Raw genomic sequence first — 22,597 nt, 5'->3', positions numbered from 1 at the left:
AGGAATACTGATTGTTACCCTAACCCCATAGGAAGTACACAAATTGAGGTGGAGCAACTTGCATATCAACCTAACCCTACCCAACCAGAAACAGAACCCCAAACTGAAACTAAACAGTTAGAACATGGATAACCAGAAGAAGAAACTGTGAAGAAATTCTTGAACATCAACAAAGTGATCTACATCATTACCAACTTGCAAGGGACAGAACCAGAAGAGAGGTAAGGCCACCTGCTAGATATTCCTATGCTGACCTAATATTTACTTCTTTGCTAACAGGTACAGAAGTCCAAAGAACAGAACCTGAAACATATGAGGAGGCCATGATGTCCAAAGAGAAAGACAAATGGAAAGCAGCAATGAGGGAAGAGATGCACTCATTAGAGGTAAACAAAACCTGGTCTTTGGTACCTAAACCCAAAGACCAAAAACTTATTCAATGTAAATGGCTGTACAAATTAAAGGATGGTATGTTTGTTTCTGATCCCCCTAGGTATAAAGCCAGGCTTGTTGCCAAAGGCTATACACAAAGAGAGGGAATAGACTTCAGTGAAGTCTTTTCCCCAGTAGTGAAATATAAAACCATCAGGGTTATGCTCTCCATTGCTGCTCACCAAAACTTAGAATTGGAGCAGCTTGATGTCACCACTGCCTTCCTGCATGGCAGCTTAGATGAGTAGATTTTTATGTGTCAGCCTGTAGGTTTTATTGATTATAAAATGCCAAATCATGGATGCCTGTTACACAAGTCACTATATGGCCTCAAACAGACCCCTAAGCAGTGGTACAAAAGATTTGATACTCTCATAGTGGGCTTGGGTTTCAAAAGAAGTAGATATGATAGTTGCTTCTATTTTGATTTAGATGAGGATCTGCCTTTGTATCTACTGTTGTATGTTGATGACATGTTACTTATTAGTAGATCTAAGTCAAAAATACAAGAATTGAAGAAGAAACTAAGCTCAGAATTTGCTATGAAAGACCTGGGTAATGCCAAGAAAATGTTAGGTATGGTTATATCTAGAGATAGGAGAAATAACTGCTTAAAACTTGAACAGAAATCATACCTGAAAAAATTGATAAATAGGTTTGAAATGACTGACTGTAAACCTGTCTCCATGCCTTTAGCAAACCATTTTATGCTAAGTAAAAGTCAATGTCCTAAAACTGAAGCTGAAATGATAAAGATGAATGATGTCCCATATGCAAGTGTAATAGGCTCTATAATGTATGCAATGATAAGCACTAGACCTGAACTTTCTTTTGCTATATCAATGCTTAGTAGATTTATGTCCAACCCTGGCAGTGAACATTGGATTGCCTTGAAATGGGTTCTTAGGTACCTTAACAGTTCATTAAGTTTGAGAACCAAATCAAACTTAATGAACCAGTAAACACAAACTAACCACCAAATCAAACAATCACAAAGATTCACACAAATCACATCAACAAAGAACACAAGATATATCGTGGTTCACTTATCCAAATTGGATAAGCTACGTCCACGTTGAGCTCCAGAAATAGGAGAGCTCGCTGCACTAATTATTTGTAAAGATCCAACCAAATGATTACAAGCCTATCAATCTCTCTTTGTTACAAGAAACCCACAACGTAACTTCTCATAAAGACACTCACCTGGAATCCCCAAAAACAAGAGCAAATCAGCCCTCTTGATTGATTACTAAACCACCCAATCAACCCAAGTTACAAGAGTTTCTAAAGTGAACCAAACAGCTCAAAACAGAGAAGAAAAACGCGTAAAAGAGTAAACTGTAAAACAGAAGAAAATAGTAGCAAATTCATTCGTTGACTGTGCATCTCTTTCCTTTTATATTGTTGACTCATCTATGATTCTCAGCCATCAGATTTGGAAGAAATCAATGATCAAGATTTGTTTCAGCCAAATTCCAAACGCTGCGTTTCATTAAAGTGTAGAGAGGCCTTATTTCAGTCTTCACTTCAATAGATACCAACAATGAACCAACCAAATTGGCCCATCCGACTCAAGATTTCATTGAATTGAGACTCACTATGGCCTTCTTTGTTGCCTTGACCTTGTTGGCTTTTGCGGCTCTTATATCATTTGGTTTTCAACTGTAGTAGTGATATACCTAATTATGAATTATTCTTCAACAAATTGTTTATTATAATTATTGTGCCAGATGTAAAATTATATTTGCCTCTTTTACTAATTTAATAACAAATAAAATTATAATTTAACCAAAAATAAAAAAGGAAAGAAAACAATAATGGTGAGCAGATTTAAAAAGTCTGGTGTGTAGTGTGTATAGCTCCTCCTCTATTTCTTCCCTTCGGGTTGGGTTGGTTTTGTGGGTTTCAGGCCCAAATATAATAATGACACGGAATCATCGATAACTATGACTCTTACTATGGCCCAGATTTAGAAGATGTGACTTATGCGAGAAAAACTCTGCATTAACCTTTATGTTCAGGTCTGCCCAGAGCCCCTGACACTGTCACAGGCTCATCAGCTAGAATAAGCAGAACTCATGCATAACAAAAACAAAAATACAGTATAATGTCACAATTCATGTAATTTAGTAACAAATAAAGAAACAAGTTTTCAATAAGACTATTTTAGTCTTGTTCTTTCTTTTTATTATTCTTATCAAACAAATGAGTTTACAGTGTTGTTTTGATGATGTTATTAGTGTCAATTATTAAAATTAACATAAGAAATACTAGGCAAAACAAAATTGTTTTACGTTCTCAAATCTGAATAATGGTATCAAAATTTTCACGCTGGTTGTTCAAGTTATAACCATATAGTACCGTTGCAAGGGCAGGTCCAAAATCTGCAATTTGGGGCAGTCGTGAAAACCAAAAAAATAAGGGTAAAAGTAATTACTAACAAAATTTAAAAAAAAAATTCTCAGGAGTCGGTGGCAGAATGTGTACCCTAGCAGGTGGAAAAATAACTCGCCCAGCCCGACCCATGGCAGGTTAAGCAAAATGGCAGGCCGGGCCTAACTCGACTTGCCAGGCTCACCTCTTGGCCAAAAGGGTTCGCCCAACCCGGCCCGTCAACCCTAACTCGGCAGGTTTTGGTGCGAGCTGGCCCATAATTTTTTTTTATATTTTTTCTATTGTGTAATTTTTTGAGTTAAATTTTCAAATATCAATAATTCAATTAAATTGATTTTTTTTGTTAACATTTTAAATATTAATTCAATTTTAATACAATTAAATTGTAATATAAGAAAAATTAGATTTATTCATTTATCAAAAAATAAAATAAGAAATAAGAAATTACAACAATTATTGTCTCCTTAAAAACCTTACCAAGAAAAACTCAATTGGGATAAAAACTTGGTAAAGAAAAAAAAGTGTAATAATTGACAATTAATTTACAAATTACAAAGTTACAATTTACAAAACAACTAATTTGGGGGTTAACTAGGACCTCCTTCATTTGTATCATCCATATTACAAAATTGAAATGATTCTATTAAAGTATTGTCGACAACCTCGTATTGATCTTGATGGTGCGACTGTTCCCAATCACGAAGACATGTGAGGACTTCAATCATTTTTTGTGAAAGTTTAGTCCTCATTTCATTTAAAATTCTTCCACACACTAAATATTTGTTTGGAAGAGACGGTTGAGACAGGAACTGAGAAATCATCTAGGGCAACTCTTGATAATACCGGAAAAATACATTTTCTAGTTTTCCAATATTCTAAGATATCAAAGTTGGCTCTTTGTTGTGAATCTGTTGGTAGCACGCCGGGTAGCACGTCGGGGGTTCCCAAATACTGGTGAAACTCATTACTCCGTAGCTGCATGAAGGACAGTACATTCATTGTTCATGCTTCTGAAGAGGAGGTTGTGCTTCGCGTTTGGGTTCTCTTCGGCCTATTAAGTGCACTCCAGGAGTCGAAGTCTTCATTTGTTTCTTCTGATGCTACTTCCTTGGGTATTTCGCCTCTTCGCTGGTTCCCACACCTATTTTCATGTTGCAAATATAACTCTGCAAGACACTCTCTTATCTCTCTTAGTTGATTGGCATATGCTTCGTCCCATAAATTTTCACTTAACGTGTCTAAACCATTTTCCAAATGCGCTAATTTAATTTTAGGATCTAATATGATAGCTAAACAATAAAGAAAAGGAAGAGGTTTCCAATATTTTTTAAATTTTAATTCCATTGCCTCTATTGGTCTCTCGAAAATTTCATTGTTTCTGTTATATATATATCTGAATTTTTATAACTGTATATATTACCAATCGACTAGTAAGATAATACACACCAAAAAGTTGTAAGGTGGATTGATAAAAAAATTTAAGAAAAGAATGAAAATTTTGAGCTATATGCCAATCACTGTCTATCAAATAATGATGACCCCTATTATTTGCTATAAAATAACAAATTAAATTTGAATAAGGTAAACATGAATCAAACATTAAATAAGTACTATTCCATCTAACATACATGTCTAATGTAAAAGTTCTAGGAGACGTATTTGATTTTATACAAGCATCTTGAAATTCAGCATTTTTTTCTATTACTATTAGTAATCAAAGATAAAAAATCCCTAATTCTATCAATATTATTTCTAATTTTTCATACCACTTTTTACAATTAAATTAATAATGTGACATACACAAAGTTATTGAAAAAACTTCAAATTGTCATAAAAAGAATTTTTTTTTTTGAAAAAAAATCTATAGTTTTACTATTAGCACTTGCATTATCTAAAGTTAAACTTATCAATTTGTGAACAATATCATAATCTTCTAAAACTTTAATAATTTTATTATAAATTTGTTGACTACTATGATCAACATCCATTAATCTAAAGATTTATTTAATTTACATTCGTTATCAAAATAATGACTAGTCACACAAATATAATATTGTTTAGCTCTATCACTCCAAATATCGATGGTTAGAGCCACATTAACATGACAACTATGTATTTTATTTTTTAATTCTAATTTTATTTTCCCAAACAGTTTTATTAAATCATTTCTAGTTGCAGTTTTAGAATAACTTTTAAATCCTGGAAAAAATAAATTTCTAATAAATCTTTTAAAATATTTATCTTTAGCCATACTAATAGATTGATCAGTTGCAGCAATATATAAAACTAATTATTCTCTATATATATCAGAATTATAATGACAAGTAGTATCCATATTAGTTATTTGAGTTTGATTGGTTTCTTTATTTCCATATTGAGTAATCTGTTTATTAGTATGCCTTTTTATAGTACTAGTGTCATTACCTACATCAGTTTTATAAATATTTCCACAATACCTGCATCAGTTTTATAAATATTTTCACAATACTTGCATCTTGCTTTCTTCATTGAACTCCATTTTTTATCTCGTAAAACTTATCAAAATGTATCCAAACGTCTAATGTGTGTTTGTTGTCAGTTTCAACTGCAATTGATGAACCTGCTTATGCTTGAGATGGAGTTGGATAAGGACGACGATTACGAGGATGACTTCTAGAATCATCGGGAGCTGTAACAGCATGGGAAGGAAGAGGGGGGGATATTATGAGGTATATCAGATTCTGAGAGTGGGATAACAGGACTATTTGAATCAACTACATTTACGTTAGTAAATTCAAGGGGACTAGGATAATTTCTTCATCATTGAAATTGATGGGATGGAAATATCTATCCATTCTAGTTAAAAAAAAAAATGGATATAAAAGAAATAAAGAATTAAAGAAGGAGAATTGGAATTTGGAAATATGAATTGAAAATTGCAAAAACTAAGAAAAATTAAAACGAGAGCAAATTGGCAACAAAGAGAATAATTGAGAGATTTCAATAGAGAAAATGAGAGAATTTGGGAAGTGAGGAAATATGAGAGTTTAGGCCCTATTTATAGAAAAAATGGGAAAAGGAAATAATCAAAAAGACCCCTCCAACTACTATAAAACGGCTATATTTCAAGGGTAAAATGGGTATTTGTAAAAAAATTAAATTAATTTTTTTTTGTCCAACCCACCGGGTTGGCAACCGGGTCAACCTGGCAGGTTGGACAAGTTTTTTAAAAAAAAATATGTAACCCGCCAGGTCGTCAAGCTAGCCTATGAAGGCCCAGCCCGCCCAGCAGGGTATACGCGGGCCAGGTTTAACCTGCCCCCACCACCATATCAATTTTATTGTTTGTGTTGTGCCTAATTTCTTGGCAGTCAGCTTTGTACCACGTGTCCTCAAGGTGTGTAGAAGGCTGACAGCTTGGATCCTCCCACTTGTCACTTGTCATTTTATCAACGCTTGTCTTTTCTTACAAGGTGATTATTGTCAAAAGCACACGTGAAGCTATCATTAACATGGCGCGGCCTGTTATAAGTATGAAGATTACTGACTCAGATCTTAATTAAGGGGATTATACATGCAAGCAGCCCGTAACACCCACTCTCAACCACTGTTAGATGAGCCAAGTATAAAAGGATCCCACGGCCTCTATTCCAAGGGATTCTAGTGTTTGTAAAGTCTAGGAGAAAAATACACTAACTTGTTTTAGAGAGTGTTTAGAGAGATTGGATTGCAATGAAGAGTGATTCAAAGTCTTTAAGGGCAAATAAGTCTTTTGCTGGAGTTGAAATAGTCCAAGTGTTTAGTTGCTATTAATTAGGTGACGTGATGAAAGAAGTAGGGTGCAAGTAATTTTTTATGTAGTGCTTTAGTAAAATTAGGAGTCATGGAGTCATGGCTACGTGTGTAGCCTGTAAGCCTATAAAAGGCAATGTCTTTTCTCATTTATCATTGTATTGATTGTGCAATTCAATTCCTCTTTAACAAGTATTATTATTTTTGCTCTTGTTTCCATTCACTACTTCGTGTCCGTCTTCATCTAATCCAACATTTGTGGTATCAGAGCAGGCTTCAATCTTGATTGGGCAACCACAAAAAAAAAGTGAGAAAGAATGAAACATGTGAGAGATCTAGATGGCAACAAATGGGCTTTCAACCTCCACAGAGCCACTCATACTCACCTTCAATGGTGAGAAGTATGAGTTTTGGAGCATCAAAATGAGAACCTTGTTCAAGTCTCAAGAGTTATGGGACGTGGTTGAGCATGGCATTATTGACGAAGTACTTTCAGATGAAGAGAAAAAATTAAACGCAAGAAGGGACTCTAAAGCCTTGTTCTTCATTCAACAAGCGATACATGAGTTAATTTTTTCAAGAATTGCAGCAGCAGAAACCGCAACAGAGGCTTGGAAGATCTTAAAGAAGGAATATCAAGGGGCTGCAAAGGTAATTACGGTAAAATTGCAAACTTATCGTCCTAATTTTGAAAATTTGCTTGTGCAAAACAATGAATATGTGCAAGATTATTTGTCTCGTGTGTCTACCCTTGTTAATAAAATGAAGTCTTATGGTGAAAAAATCACTGATGAAATCGTAGTTGCAAAAATCTTGAGGAGTCTCACTCCAAAATTTGAACATGTGGTTGCTGCAATTGAGAAGTCTCATGATTTATCTAATTTCTATTTTGATGAATTAATGAGTTCTTTGCAAACTCATGAAGAAATGCTGAATAGATCGCATGACAAAAATGAGGAAAAAGCATTTCAAGTGAAGGTGGAGTCATCTCAGAAAGGCAAGGCAGAAAATTTCTCTGAGAAGAAACAAGGCAGAGGCGATAATTATGGTGGTTTTCGTGGTAGAGGTTGTGGCAGAGGCAGAGGAAGAGAATAATCTGGTGAATATAGGCAGAATAAGAGTTCAATTTGGTGCCACTATTGCATCAAACTTGGCCACAAAGAAGCTAATTGTTGGACTAAGCAAAAGAATGCCAATAATCAAGCAAGTTTCACAGAGAAGACAAATGAAGACAGTAAGCTTTTCATGGCCCATTTTTGTAATAACGTAGTCTCTAATGATGTTTGGTTCTTGGATAGTGGATTTTCTAATCATGTGACGGGAACAAGATCATTGTTCAAGGAACTTGATGAACCACAAAAGTTAGAAGTGAGGTTAAGAGATAACAAACAGATTCAAGGTAAAGGAAAAGGTATAATTTCCATCACTAGTCATGGTAAAGTCAAACTATTGCCTAATGTATTGTTTGTTCCTAGTTTGACTCATAACCTGCTAAGTACTAGGCAACTAATGGTTAGTGGATATTGCATTGTGTTTGATGATGGGTCGTGTGTTATTAAGGATAAAAAATCAGGCCAGATTATTGCTACTATTAAAATGGCTAGTAATAAAATGTTTCCACTTGAAGTTTCAACTATTGAAGATTTTGCTTTGATAGCTAAAGGATGTAGTGAGGCTAAATTGTGGCATTTGCGTTATGGACACTTAAATATAAATGGGTTGAAATTGTTGAGTAAAAAAGAAATGGTTTTTGGGTTGCCTAGAATTGATAATCTTGACTTCTGTGAATGGTGTGTCTAGGGAAATCAAAATAGAAAGAGTTTTCCTGTAGGAAAATCTTGGAGAGCTTCCAGTTGTCTTGAGTTATTACATGCTGACTTATGTGGGCCTATGAGTATTGAGTCTTTTGGTGGGAGTCGATATTTTTTGTTGATCACAGATGATTTTAGTCGCATGAGTTGGGTTTTTTTCTTGAAATTCAAGTCTGAAGCTTTTGATAATTTCAAGAAATTCAAAGCACTTGTTGAGAAGCAAAGCAAGTGTTTCATTCAGACACTTTGTACAGACAGAGGAGGTGAATTTCTTTCAACTGAATTTAATGTTTTTTGTGAGGAAAATGGAATTCACAGGGAACTTACTACACCACACACACCAGAGCGAAACGGTGTTGCTGAAAGGAAGAACTGGACAGTGGTTGAAATGGCCAGAAGTATGTTGAAAGCAAAAAATCTTACGGATAATTTTTGGGGAGAAGCAGTTGCAACTGCAGTGTACATCCTCAATATTTCTCCTACAAAAGTTGTCTTGAACCAAACACCATATGACCCTTGGAAAGGTAGAAAGCTGCGAGTAAGGCACTTAAAAGTTTTTGGTTGTATAGCTTATGCTTTGATAAAATCACAGTCTCAAAAACTTGATAAAAAATCCGAAAAATGCATTTTTATTGGTTACAGTCCACAATCCAAAGCATATAGACTGTATAACCATGCAGTGGCAAGATGATTATTAGTAGGGATGTGGTGTTTAATGAAGATGCAAGTTAGGCCTGGAATGAAGATAAAAGGCGGCAGATTCAAGTTCCAGAAGATTCTGATGATCCACAAATGGGTTCAACACCAACAAATTTTGATTCATCCTCTGACTCTTCCAATGAAACTACTCCAAGAAAAACCAAATCCTTGAGGGAGATTTATGAAACCTGCACATTTGCTCTATTTACTTCAGATCCTACATGTTTTAAGGAAGCTATGAAAAAGTCAGAATGGTGTAATGCAATGGAAGAAAAGCTGTTGGCAATTCAGAAAAATTAGATTTGGGATTTGGTGAATTTGCCTGAAGAAAAAAATGTCATTGGGCTCAAATGGGTGTATCGAAACAAATACCATGCAGATGGAAGTATACAGAAGCACAAGGCTCGGCTGGTTGCGAAGGGATATTCCCAACAACAAGGAATTGATTTTGCAGAAACGTTCTCCCCTGTTGCACTTTGAAACGGTGAGAACCTTTTTAGCCTTGGCTGGTCAACTTAATTGGCCTATCTATTAATTTGATGTTAAGTCTGCTTTTTTGAATGGTGAATTGGAAGAAGAAGTTTATGTCTCACAACCTGAAGGTTTTATAGTTAGTGGCAATGAAAATAAAGTCTACAGGTTGAAAAAGGCACTTTACGGTTTGAAACAAGCTCCACAGGCATGGTATGCAAAAATTAACTCCTATTTCAAAGAAAATGGATTTGACAGGAGTGACAATGAGCCAACTCTTTATTTGAAGAAGGAAGGTGAAAATGACTTTTTGGTGGTGTGCATTTATGCTGATGATATAATATATATGGGATCATGTGAGTCTATTGTTGTTGAATTTAAATCTTGCATGATGAAGAAATTTGAGATGTCAGATTTGGGTCTATTGCATTATTTTCTTGGTCTTGAGGTGAAACAAAATGTAGATGGAATTTTTATTTCACAAAGGAAATATGCTACAGATCTTTTAAAGAGATTTAATATGATAAATTGCAAAGTGGCAGCCACATCAATGAATGTGAATGAAAAGTTGAATCTTGATGATGGCATTGAAATGGCTAATGCAAAATATTTTAGAAGTCTTGTTGCTGGTTTGAATTATTTGTTTCATACAAGGCCAGATATTAGTTTCTTTGTTGGTGTAGTGTCTAGATTTATGCACAATCCAACCAAGCTTCATCTTGGAGCTACTAAAAGAATATTGAGATATATTGCAAGGACTGTTGAATTTGGAATTTGGTACTCAAAAGTATCAGATTTCAAATTAATTGGTTATACTGACAGTGATTGGGCAGGTTGTTTAGATGACAGAAAAAGTACTTTAGGTCGTTTATTCAGCCTTGGTTCTAGAGCAATTTCATGGAGTTCAAAGAAGCAGGAAGTTGTAGCATTATCAACTTCAGAGGCAGAGTACATTGTAGCAACTTCATCAGCTTGTCAAGTAGTATGGTTAAAACGACTTCTTGCTGATTTTCATCAAGAGCAAGCTGGCGCAACAAAAATCTTTTGTGATAATAGAGCAACTACTGCAATGACAAAAAATCCAACCTTCCATATTAGAACCAAACATATTGACCTTCGTTATCACTTCATTCGAAGTCTAGTAACAAATGGAATGATTTCATTAAAGGCTTGTGATATAAATGAACAGGTCGCAGATGTTCTGACCAAGTCTCTCTCTCAGGCCAAGCACAATTACTTTAGATTGCGCATGGGTTTTTGTAGATTTGAATCAAAGGAGAGTATTGAAGACTGAAGAGTGATTCAAAGTCTTTAAGGGCAAATAAGTCTTTTGTTGGAGTTGAAATAGTCCAAGTGTTAGTTGCTATTAATTAGGTGATGTGATGAAAGAAGTAGGGTGCAAGTAATTTTTTATGTTGTGCTTTAGTAAAATTAGGAGTCATGGAGTCATGGCTACGTGTGTAGCCTGTAAGCCTATAAAAGGCAATGTCTTTTCTCATTTATCATTGTATTGATTGTGCAATTCAATTCCTCTTTAACTAAGTATTATTATTTTTGCACTTGTTTCCATTCACTACTTCATGTCCATCTTCATCTAATCCAACATGACAGTCGAATGTCCTTCATTCATCTCGCGAACTTCTCTTTGTAATCTCATTCAACTCTGTAACACTCTTCAATAATAGCATAACAGTGAATATAGATTTGATTTTTATATAGCTAAACCCCTATAAAATCCTTTTTGTTCTTTATTTTATTATGACGTTTTTTACGACCTTGCTAGTTACTAAGAACTATGCATATATCTTACCTGATCCCTTCTGAGATCGGCTAGGTATCTCTGGTTGATACGAACTATCACATCAACAGTTTGAAGTGTTTCATTCTAGGCTGCTGTTACAACTCTTAAATAGTTTGAACCTTTGGGGTTCTGCTATTTCTGCTAAGTATAGTTTTGTGGTGGTGATGAAGATAGATGCTTCCAATTGTGATTTGCCAGGCAATGCTGTTTATTTTGTTCGAAGACGCCAATCTCATAATTGATTGCAGGATAACATCATAAACCAATTAATCTAATATAATTCATCTCATCCATCTACAACTACAAGTCAACCTCCAAATTATTATACAATTCTAAATCATAAACATTGTGATTACTTTCTTTAAAAACTAAACACGTATTAAAGAGGTCCGATTTTGTTACATATTCAATTAGATTATGCGATTTAATTGTACTTGTGTTGTGCGTCATCTTTATATTGTAGTATATATTATTAAACTCAAATAACTGGAAAGGTGGCAATTGATACTATAAAGACATCAAACTAAAGCCTGTGGCGAATGGGAAAGCCACATACTTATTAGATAAGCAGAAATAATAGAAATTTTTACCTTGCTGTAAAATCATGGGCGACGATGAATGGGCAAGCACTGAAACAAGATAAGGGTTCATTCTCATCAGTTGCACACTTTTGACTATGAAAAAATGTTGGAACCACTTAATACCTGAATGATTAGCATTTGAATAAGTTTATTAATGTAGTGATGCGCTTGAGATTCTAAATGTCTCCAGTAAACTTTTGATCACCGAATAGTCGCGCCAATCCATTGCTTGATGTACCCGTTACAATTAAAATAAATAGTCAGAAAGCTATAGCCAACTGTCCAGATCTTCTTATAGAAGAATCTTAATTAATTTCCTGAAGTTGGTCAGTGATTTGGAATATATAGTATAATTTATGTAGTTGCCCATCCAACGAAATAATTGCATCCATGAAAATATAAAAAAAAGTTACTTTGAAAAGAAGTTATTGAAATTTTAATATATAGAAGAGCCCATAAACTGTAGTATCAAAGACTAGAGCTGAATGACTGTTGAAACTACTGATTAATAAATAATATTTTCTTAACTTTTTTCATGTTTAGCTCTGAATAGTACAAAAACTTGACTCTTATCGTTTAATATTTTCTTAAATATGTACCACACTAATTTAGCTGAAGGTCCATAACAATTGTATCCTTCCTTTGGTGAAAGAATTTAGCCCCACCTCCAGTGAATCCTTAAACTTTGAGCCATGGAGACCTCCATCTCAAAGCCACATGCGGTTCTAATATCAAATCCCGGTTTGGGGCACCTCATCCCTGTTCTGGAGCTTGGAAAACGCCTTGTCACCCTCCACAACTTTGAAGTAACAATCTTTGTTGTTGCGTCTCAAACATCAGCCGCAGAATCAGAGATGATCCAAGATGCCATGAGTCCAAAGCTTTATCAACTTATCGAAATTCCACCGCCAGATATCTCGCACCTCGGAGGCCCTGATACCGCGCTCGTCGCCATACTTGCAATCATGATGCGTGAAAGCAAATCAGCTTTACGTGCAGCAATATCTACATTGAAATCTCGCCCAACTGCGATGATTTTTGACCTCTTCGGAACTGAATCTTTTGAGATCGCTGACGAGCTTGAGATACCAAAGTACTACTTTGTAGCCTCGAATGCATGGTTTCTCGCACTCACTGTATATACTCCGATCCTGGATAAGTTGGTGCAAGGACAGTATGTTGATCAAACAGAACCGTTTGACATCCCGGGCTGCAAGTCTGTTCGACCTGAAGAGGTGGTTGACCCAATGTTGGATCGGACTAATCAACAATATTTTGAATATGTTCGCATGGGGACGGAGATCCCGCTGTGTGATGGGATTTTGATTAACACTTGGGAGGATCTGCAGCCGAAAGCACTGGCTGCACTGAGAGATGATAACTTTTAGGTGGAATCATTAAGGCTCCCATTTATACTGTTGCCCGATAGTGAGGTCCCTTGGACCTACTGACTCCAACAAAGAACTCTTTGATTGGCTAGACAAGCAACCAAGTGATTCAGTGCTTTACGTGTCACTGGGGAGTGGAGGGACGCTGTCATATGAGCAAACCATTAGTTGGCTTGGGGTTTGGAGTTTTAAGCCAACAAGATTTATTTGGGTGGTTCGGCGGCCAACAGCAAAGGGAGACGGCTCGTTTTTTACGGTGGGAGCGGTGGTGATATGAGTTATCAAGCGTCCTGCCTGAAGGATTCCCGAACCGGATCAATGAATAGGAATTGGTCCCAAAGTGGGCTCCACAAGTGAACATCTTAAACCACCATCAGTTGAGATTTTTATCACACAGTGGGTGGAATTCAATAATGGAGAGTATCGCAATGGAGTGCCGATGATCGCATGGCCATTTATGCAGAGCAGAGAATGAATGCTACCCTGTTAACGGAGGAGCTTGGCGTCGCCGTTCGACCAATATCTGCCTCGAAGAGAGTGGTTGGAAGGAGGAAATAATATGATGGTGAGAAGGATTATGGTGGATAAAGAAGGGCATGCTAAAGGGATCGGGCAAAAGACTAAAACACTTGCAGAGAAAGCATTGAGTTTGAGTGGGATCCACTTATAATTCATTGTCTCTGCTGGCCAATAAGTGCAAGCATCCATGAAAATTCTGAATGCAGTTAATCGATGATGGAGGAGTATCATGTGTGTGTGTGTTATATAATTATTTACTTAGGCGTTGGAATTAGCTTACGTGCAGCTCATCTAATCCTTGAGCCCTAGAACTACCGGTTAATAAGAGCTCTATGATCACATCTATTAGCAACCAAGGAGGGACTCGAACTCATTAGGACCTCTTGAGTAATATACCCAAGAGAGCATATCGAACAACTCGGTCACCCAAGGGCAGGTTGTGCAATATATTTGTTCATTGTGTCAGTTTTTGTTTTTATTTTATTCAATAATAATTTTTAATATATTTCTGTTTTTGTGAATTGCTAAAACTGTTGAAGTGCTATGAATCTTCCATGTACATGAGGAATGCTAGTGCTGAGTACTCACTATTTTATAAACTTTGCTCTGGTTTTGTTTCATTCCAATATTTTTATGAATTGATCGGCAGAACAAAATAAAAATATTGGAATACAAAGCCTATACGCATGCTGAAAAAGTAAGCTGCAAGTTTGAGGAGAGCAAATTGAAAATTTGCTGTAATTTTCATTTTTCATTTCTTGTATTGACATATGTGACAATCTGCGCTACTCTATCAACAAAATTATACCATATGGAGCCATTCGAACATGCCAAAATGCCCAACAATTGATATTTTATGGTAATTATCTATGAGCTATATTATGTCAGAACAGTTATATCCGATTACTTTAGAAACAAATTGTGCAAACATGGAACATGACCCCCCGATGAACCTTGCGAGTTGTTTCCAAACTAACCCGACATCACATTCACAGATGAGCAAACTTATCTTTAGTAAGTCTCTGCTTATCTACCTTCTTTGGATATTAATTTCCTGGTCTCCTAAAGAAACTACCATGGATATTTGACCAGGGAGCCTCATGCTGCGCTTCTTTCTAGCCTGAACACCAGCCATATACATCTGTCCTCGAGCTTGGCAACCCCCTAGTCGCCTGACTGAACCAGTATAGGCTCCGTTACGTTACTATATTTGTTGTCTACGGATACTTCAATTACTTGCGACTTGCGAGACGTTAGTCTAACAAGTGCCCACAAGTCCACTTAATCTCTGTTGAAGTCTGAATCAAATAGTCTTTTTAGTTAGTCTTGGTTTAGGTTGACAGAGTTTTTATGATTGGTTTGTTTCTAAGTTATCTTTTCCTATTTCAATAATACTCCCACAGAAAATTACATAGATTTTTATATAAGTAAGGTGATAAAAAATAAATAGAAAATAAAATAAAATAAAAATTTTATTATATTCATCTTCCATTGATTTTTATAGAGATATTTGTAAATAAATAATTTTGCTCTTTCTATTTTTATGATTATTTGTCCTCTAGCTCTTACTTTCTTTAATTACTTGTCTTTCTCCACCAAATACAACATTTCATCGAACTTGGTCACTTTGATATCGAATCGCTAGTAAACCCGATGCAGCAGTCATATTCAAGTAGCTTATCATAAGGCGAGATCTGACCCAATACCCCATTTTGTATTGCTTTCATGAAGTCAATCCAAAGGTTCTCTAGTAGACCTGTTCAAATTAGAAGGGTTTAAGTCTTTAAGATTGCCAACCAGTTTTGACAAGTTAAAATATATCTTTCAAGTTCTAGATATCCAAGGTTGATGGTATTTTGGTGAACACGTGGGCGTGGATGAGTTGGAAACCGCAATGCTTGAAGCCTTAAAAGATGACGAAATTATTTAGCCGGGAGATTAAATTTAAAGGTACGCATTTTCCCATTGGACCGATGGATAGACTAGTCAAACCTGCTTCTTTGGTGGGAGTGAGTTGCTTGGACTTTTGTGTTTCATTGGTGGAGTAGTAGGACCCTCTCAACTCTCAAGCTCTGCAGATATTGGGGGTTTAGATTTTAGCAGGCGAGATTAAATTGGGTGATACGTCTAGCTGGAAACACTGCAACCAATTTTTATGGGCCATTGGGCCCAATTCACAATGTAGCAAATGAAAAAGATAATGGAGAGAAAATGAAAAGGATAAAAAAGTTAAAGATTTATTAATTAATAATTCATTTTTGTAGGGCCAACATGAATTTAAGCAGGGTCAAAATATAAATTTTATAATATAAACTTTTTTTTAAAAAAAAAAAATTGAGTGGTTCATTTGAACCCACATGTTTGTATTTTGCTGCATGCCTGCTCATGATGCACTTTTTATGGAATTATTTTTTTTAATTAATAAGAATATGCATGCCTGCATCTATTCGTCAAGCTGCATGATCTAATGAAACAAGGTTTGACCCACTAATTTAAAATCAAATTAACGTATGAGCCGGCACCACTGTGGAAAACTTTTAACAGCTCAATCAAATTCCTTACGGTGCTTTACTTTGTGTACATATTAAACATGCGTGAGTTTACACTTCTGCGTATCTGGCATGAATCGTGTGGTTTTTGATCACTTCCTGCTGCATGGATGGACAGGATCGGACATATATACACACCTACAGTTTTGTCAAGTTAATAATTCATTCTGGAACAAAAGTGTCCGAGTTTTAAGCCCCAAACTTTAGAAGGTAACTTTATTTGATTTAAGTCTTGTCAATCTTAGAAAAACCCTTAAAGTATTATTATTCCAGCAAATCAATTTAAAGCCAGATTTAACCACAAAATTACTTTAATCTTAGTCGCTTGGTATAAAAACTTCATCATAATTAAACCTTCTTTCTCAGTAAAAATGCTAATTTTAGGTATCTACATAGGCACACCTATTCTTTCAAATAAATGTTTTAAAACCTCGTTAAAATTAAGCAAACTGGCCAACTGAATAACTGCAATTTGTATTGAACTTTGAAGGGGTCAAAGAACATTGAATACGTTTTAAGAGATGAAATTGTTAATATTATACATAAATTTAAAAATTAATTTTTGTAGGAGATGAGCAGCTGGCCTATGAATATTGACCACTTTCCCAAAACTTAAATTTCAGTACACGTTTGGGATTTCAATGTCGTCATAAACAATCCAATAATGAAAATTGGCCATGTGCTGACTGCCTGTATCATGTGATTCTGTAATTCATAATTCAACAGCATAAAATACAGTATATCTACTGACATCTAAATAATGTCGAGATTTTGAACTACTAGCACTAGCCACCACCGGCCGGGCCCAGATAATCTTAAATAAAAGGTGTATGCCGGGTCCAGATAATCTTAAATAAAGGGTGATGAACGCTAACATTACATTTATCACATCGTTTACTCAAGTAACCGCTTCTAAAAATCTCAATTGAAGTTCCGTTGGTCCCAGCTCCATTTCAAAGTCTTGCACAATGCAAATCGCGAAACCACATGCAGCCCATACTTGCAAGCCCCGCATGGACATCTTGTTCCTGTTCTGGAGCTTGGAAACACGCTTGTTACCCTTCACAACCTCCAAGTCACATCTTTATTGTGGCTCCTGCCACTTCAGATGAACAGTTTCTCACTCTGGATTCACAAAATCAAGATTTCCTCCACAGTCGTCTTACTCCCGGTCAGTGACGTCTCTGGCATAGCGACGCGGAAGCATCAATATCAACAAAGATTGTAATTATGATGCTCAGTCCTTGCCACTCCTCCGATCTGCGATTTCTGCAATGACAATACGTCCGACGGCTTCGGTTGTCGACTTTTTGGAACTGAAGCTATGGCGATTGCTGAGAGTTTGGAGTTTGAAGTACGTATTCATTGCGTCTAATGCCTGGTTTTTGCTGTTATAGCATATGCTCCAGAACTTGATAGAAAGTGTTAGCTGAACACGTTTACCACCGCACCCACTAAACTCCCTGGTTGCACGCCTATCCGTTCGAGGATAACCTTGAGGTCTTTCGGCCTTTGAAAATCCCATGTATGATGGATTTATGCATGCATCAATGGAATGGCATTAGCCGATGGAATTTAATATAATACTGTGGGAGGATTTGAGCCCAAAACACTAAGACCCTGGAGATCTAATTTGCTGGGACGCGTCTGTAAGGCACCTGTTTATCCTGTTGGTCCATTGGCAAGATCGGTTCAACCACCGATTTGGAGAAAGGAAGTCTGGATTGGTTGGACAAGCAACCTAGAGAATCAGTAATATATTTCTCGTTTGGAAGTGTGGAACATTATCAGCAAAACAAATGGTAGAGCTGGCATCGGGTTTGGAACTAAGCCAACAAAGATCCTTTGGGTGGTACGTCCCCCGTTTGAGAATGATGTATCGGGTCGTTTTTCCTCTGTAGGGATAAACTCTTCCAGTGTTCAGGACTTCTTACGCGATGGGTTTTTAACCCGGACCGAAACGTAGGCCTGGTGGTACCTATGTTGGCTCCTCAAGCAGAAATCTTGGGACATCAATCTGTCGTGTATTTTTGTCACACTGTGGATGGAATTCACATAGAAAGTATAACTAATGGGGTCCCAATCATCGCATGGCCACTATAACGCAGAGCAGAAGATGAATGCACGTTGCTGACAGAGGAGCTTGGGGTTGCTTGTGCGTTCAAAGGAGTTGCCGTCAGAGAGTATAAGTGGAGAGACATGAGATAGAGATGATGGTGAGAAAGATCATGGTCGACAAAGAAGGGCATGCTACAAGGAATAAGGTGAAGGAACTAAAACCAGCGGTGAAAAAGCTTCAGTCAAGGTGGTTCCTCCTATAATTCACTTTCCAACTCGCCAATAGCTTCCAAGTTTCCTCCAAACTTTGGAAGTAAAAGCTAAAGGTGGCTAAACAAAAAATCTAGACTTGAATGGGTTACCACGTTGTCCGCGTACCAAAATTGAATAATTTTGTCACTATTGATTTTTCTTTTCGTCAATGTTTGCTTTGAATTTCTTTTTCATAGTTCTTTGTATAAATGTATTTGGAATTAATAATGCAATAATGAAATGACATCTAGTGTTACAAGTGCAAAAGTACGTCGTGATTCTAATATTTTTTTTGGTTAAAAAATCTCTCATTACCAATTAAGATACTTCTAACTAGTATTTCTTTATTTTGTTACCTGTAAGTTTAATTGATGGTTGGTTTGCATTTTTTTTTTTTTATCAAAAATGTTCGAACTAGTTTATGAGTACCTCATTAATTATCATAGACTTTAAAATTACCCTGGATAAGAATTTCAGTATCTACCCTTATTAACATCCGAGGAAAACTCGAATTCAAGACCTTTTAAATAATACATCCAAAATCCCCTATCTCAAAATATAAAAATATAAATTAGATTTATGTTTTTGTTTCTGACGAAGACTAGTCGACCTGTGTGACTGTCCAAGCGATCTCCAGTTCATGTGAAACGTGTAATAAATTCGCAAAAATTTGACTGTTGGTATTTTATGTCAGAGATAATTAGCTGTATATTTTAACGATGGATGTTGCTATTGATATCTGATATTTACAAACACATAATTCAATGATAACCAAGGTCAATCTGCACAACTAAATTCGTCCTTTACAAAGTGGACATTTGCAATTTCATTGTCATTTTTGGATAAGGACGATGGTCATCGGCTGCAGGGACGTTATATAGTAGTCGAACCATATACTGCGGTATCCTCTAAATTGTCAACCAAAACGACACGTTTTTGTTGGCATGGACTCTTTCAACTTCATTTTAAATATTAAATATCTACACTACTTTGATTGCATGCATTTATAATGTTCGCGTGGAACATTTTTTAATGAAATCTCATTATTACTTCTTATCCTAAATATTTAATTAATTGCTATTGATATTATACCTTATTCTATGTTTTGATGAATGATTTTTTTTCCCATCTTCAATGGTGGGCTTCCGGCTTCAGTGGGTTCATATACAGTAACAACTGACCTATGTTTATTGGTTAAGAGCTTTCTTGGGCTCATATAAAACTTCTCTTTGAAGGCTTCCTTGGGCTCATATAACAACTCTCTTTGAAGGCTTCATTGGGCTCATTGGGCCCCTCTGTCCATGTGTCACTTATTCTTTAGCTTCGTTTGGTTGATTTTTGAGGATACTACTTTTAGTATTCCCAAAAAGTTAACAGTAAACTACCCAAAAACTCACAATATTATTCAACTTTATTCAATTTTTTTAAACCCCCTAATTTTTTAATTAAATTAAATACCCCATATTTTTTTTTAAATTGCAAAACACCCTAACAATCCCATTTACCAGATTCCGGCCACCACTGCCGGAAAATGGCCAGAATCTGGTAGAGATGGCGTAATATCGGCTGAATCTGGCCGTAGCACCGATCTAGCCTTTTCTGGCCATATCTACGGTGGATCTTGGCCAAAAAGGCCAAATCTAAGGCAAAGATCTGGTCGTGGCCAGATCTTTGCCGTACCAGTCGATAACAACGGCCAAGATTTGGTCTTTCCGCCAGATCCACCAGGTCTGGCCGAAAAGGCCATATCGGCGTACGACCGGCAAGATCCAGCCAGTCATGCACCAATACGGGACTCCGGTCACCCTCCGGCTGTGGTGGCCGGCTGTCCTATTTGAGGTGGTGTTGGGGGTATTTTTGTTAACTTTTAATGTTTTATTATAGGGGTGTTTTGAAAAAAGAAAAACATGAGGGGGTATTTTATTAATTTATAAATCCTACATCGTAATATCCGTCCAATTCAACTTTTTTTTAACTTTTTTCAACAAAAATTTCCTAAAAACACAAATTGTGAACCAAACCGAGCCTTAAATTCAATAAATTTCCGAGTTTAGTTGAGGTTTATAAAAAAATAAATGAATATAAAAAATTAAATAATTGGAAAATTGCCCTGCTTTGCTCTTTTGCGTGTTTCCTATTTTTAAGAATCCTAACAATAGACCAAGGCACCAAGCCATAGATTCAATTTAGAAGGGGTATTTTAAATTAGACTATATATATAAATATATATAGAAAATCTTAAACATTAAAAGAGATAATATTTTATGCATACAAAATTAATGATATTTAAAACAATATCTATATCGAAAGTCAATAAGACGTATATATTTGTAGTAAAACCATTATGGATGATAGATCAGGAAAACTTAATTTAGTCAATAAATTTTGGTTATGAAAATTAATTAGCTTGTCGTGAACAATAGGTTATGGCATCGCCCATGCGCTTGGTTTACTTGACCTTTTATAGTTTTACTGATCGGGACGTATATACCATTGACTTGTATTTTCCAGGTTTCTTTCGAAGGTTGGATCTTTTAAGTAGACCAAATGAAGAGGACAGTAAGATAATATTAATAATAAGAACGACTTTTTCCCAGCCAAGGTTTGTTTGAATGACACTCTCCCACCTAAAATGTTTCAAAATATCATTTTTTCATTCAAAATTTATATTCCGTTAATATTTAAAATACATTTTACTTTCTCAGCTAGCGTTCGATGAGTTTTCAAGAGCCAAAGTAAGAGAAGTTTTGTAGAATGTAGATTAATGGATTAAATGGTGGTGACCAATTAAATATTTGTCATTAAATCAGCTAAAAATCAACTAAGAATAGAAAATCCTAATTTTGCAGTGATTGATAATCGACAAGAAATCAGATATCAGAATGAGAGGAGTTTTATAGAGAAGAGACCAGAGATTCAAATGATGGTGGCAGGGAGAATTTTTATAATCAGAATCTATTTTGGGTATTAACAAATTGTAAACTTTAGGTTGGAAAATGATATTTTAAAGATTTGGGTAATGCTATGGGTACTAATAGATTCAACAAACTGGTGTACTAACTTAAAGTATAGTACGGATATCATGCGTATAGTATGAATACTATATGTAATTTTAACAAAGATTAGTACATTAATTAGTAAAATTCGTGTAAAGTATTATTCTATTTTAAAATATTTAAAGTGAAAAATTGTTATTAATACCTTGAGTGGGAAGAAGTCGTTAACTCTTAATAATAATGTTGCCAGAGTTGAAACATCGTTATGAATTAGATATTTTCAATATTCCAACGCCCAGACAATCTTGAAAGCCGCCATATGTATATATGTTATTCAAAGTACAACTCCATTAATGATCTTAAATATATACGTCTTTGATGCGGCCAGCTTTTTTTTTAATTCTTTTGTGCCGACATCTGCTATTTATTATTATTGCACCGAAACAAGGACGGAGTCCATGAGGTTTTAGCCAAGGAGTAATACCATCAGCTGGCGGCTGACAGCTCGTTTATCTTTTTATTTTGTGGAATTCGGTGACTTCAATAGAAGCATTGAAACATGACATCTATCAACGGAGAAGATGATCAGTTGATCACAGATTACAAGAGCACTGTGAAGTGTGAACACTAGTTAAGTTGATAATGCTCAATAGTCCTCTTCCGTTTTTGGTGAGTTTCTAAAAACAATGGTAGGATTACGTTGTTGATTGATTAATAAAATCACAAAAGGTTACATCCACCTCCAATTAATCCAAACTATACGGGTATTCCACTTATAGTCTAGATTATTTTTTTTATTCTGTCTCAAAAGGACTCAGAAACCTGATGTTAATTAATAAAATGAGATTGGATGTTGGAACAACCATCCAATCTTT

General features: G+C 35.7%; 1 pseudogene; it reads left to right on the top strand.

Annotated features, from left to right (window-relative positions):
* The first annotated feature begins 12,539 nt into the window (after nucleotides 1-12,539).
* On the top strand, nucleotides 12,540-14,018 carry LOC116112799 (annotated as a pseudogene).
* The last annotated feature ends 8,579 nt before the right edge of the window (nucleotides 14,019-22,597 follow it).

Source organism: Pistacia vera, unplaced genomic scaffold (assembly GCF_008641045.1).
Source record: "Pistacia vera cultivar Batoury unplaced genomic scaffold, PisVer_v2 Contig67, whole genome shotgun sequence".
Lineage (NCBI taxonomy): Eukaryota > Viridiplantae > Streptophyta > Magnoliopsida > Sapindales > Anacardiaceae > Pistacia > Pistacia vera.
Note: the sequence above shows the minus strand (reverse complement) of the source record. Positions and strands in the feature narration are given on the sequence as shown.